A 1,862-nucleotide genomic window follows, 5' to 3' on the forward strand; every position below is an offset into this window, starting at 1 on the left:
TATATTTTAGTTGACACGCCTGTGTGATGTGTCTGATAAACATGAATAAAAATGTATTCACCCTGGACATGAGACTTGCACTGATTTTAGACCTTTTGAATCATAAGCTGTAAGTGCTGTCTTGATGTTGAAATTACCACAGAAGTAAAAAAAAAATATATATATATATATATATATATATAATAATTGTGAAGACCAACGTGTCAAACCTGCTATGAAAAAGAGATCTGGAGAGATCGCAGGTACTGTAGTTGGTCAGAAGGTTCTGGAGGTCCTTGGACCATTCTGTCTCTGTAGCACATGGAGAGAGACGGATAGAGGTAGTGAGTATGCTTGAAATAGAGCCCTCACCCCAGGAGTTACTCCAGGATGATGTATAGGGCTTCTCCACTCCTTAAATGAATGGAGTATTAGTACTCTTGAAAGTATCATGCAATGTAAAGGGAAACAATAATATCATGACTTACTGACACGGATGCAGATAAATGTCCTGCCTTGTAGAATGGTGGCATCTATCTCCACCAGGCTTCAAGAAATCAGATGACAAACCTGCAGAGATTAAGAAAATAAAATGGTACCTGCATTTAGGATTCATGTATACATTTGCCTATTTCATGATTCATGTCTGTACATTACAACAATAGAGCTGATAAAAAATATGACATGCCAACCAAGTGAATTATATTATGGCACCACGTCTCATCTCAATAACAATTGCTACCTCGACTTATTCCACAACATCATGCTCCTCCTTATTGTACTGCAGTTAGCTAGCTGTTAACTTAGTTAGATGCCTGTGATTGTTGAGATGTAATTTTGCAGCCAAACTGCTTCGATGGTGATGTCGGAAAAATTAGCCTAGGTAGCTAGCTAGCTAAATGACAACCCTATTAATTCTATAAGTATTGACTTTATTGCTTAAGTAGGCTACACCTCCAAGTTATATCTGTAGGTTATAGCTAGCAAGCTAATGGGATCTAGCTAACATGAGGTACCTAGTCAACATTCAATGCTTCTGACACGATCCTTCTTGCTTTACATACAGTATGACAGATATAGCTACCGTAGATAGATAGATAATGGTTTACGATAATTGCAGTTTAGTTCATTATCTACCTAGCTACATGTAAAACTGACAGTCTGGCTGTAAAACGCAACTAGTTATCTAGCAAGCTAGCTAACCAACAAGCTAAAAACCTAGCTACTGTAGCTAGCTTGACACTCACACAGTAATGTTAGCTTACCATGCTTTTCAGGACAACTCAACATTCCTCTTGTCAATCCTGATTGACTCCTTCTTGCCTTCTCCGGTCTCTCGGTATGCTTCTAGGTTAAAAACGTAATGGCTGTAGACAGTCCGGTGCATTATTGTCAAAAAGCAACCCACTCGTTACACAGCCACCTGGTGCAGTCAATGGCTCAGTGTTCCAAAGCTGTTCGCTGGTACAGCAGCATCCAACACTGAATAAAAAAGTGACATCATATTGATCCCTTAAGACAAAAAAAAGCTCTTTACCCAACTCGCTTTTCAAAGATGTGCACGTTTTGTGCTCTTGTAGGAAGCAATCACTCCCCCATGGCTGACTACACATTATCTATAACTCACTAACTAGCAAAGAATATAATAATAATAAACGCTTTTATCCAAAGCGACTTACAGTCACGTGTGCATACATTTTTACGTATGGGTGGTCCCGGGGATCGAACCCACTACCCTGGCATTACAAGCGCCATGCTCTACCAATTAAGCTACAGAGGACCACACATAGCTAAATGCAGCTCTCGCTTTGATCTCAAAACAAGCGCATCTACTCACGACCGCTCATGCTGTAAACCCAGTACAGTTCAAAGTGAATGGCACA

General features: G+C 39.8%; 1 long non-coding RNA gene across 1 annotated transcript; it reads right to left on the reverse strand.

The window, feature by feature from the left end:
* Window positions 1-209: 209 nt before the first annotated feature.
* LOC121536243 lies at window positions 210-1,610 on the reverse strand. The gene is made up of 3 exons (XR_005994835.1): window positions 1,245-1,610; window positions 468-549; window positions 210-291 (listed from the first exon to the last, which is right to left on the reverse strand). It is a non-coding gene; the product is annotated as an uncharacterized LOC121536243 (long non-coding RNA).
* Window positions 1,611-1,862: the final 252 nt, after the last annotated feature.

Source organism: Coregonus clupeaformis, chromosome 23 (assembly GCF_020615455.1).
Source record: "Coregonus clupeaformis isolate EN_2021a chromosome 23, ASM2061545v1, whole genome shotgun sequence".
In the NCBI taxonomy this organism is placed as follows: Eukaryota; Metazoa; Chordata; class Actinopteri; order Salmoniformes; family Salmonidae; genus Coregonus; species Coregonus clupeaformis.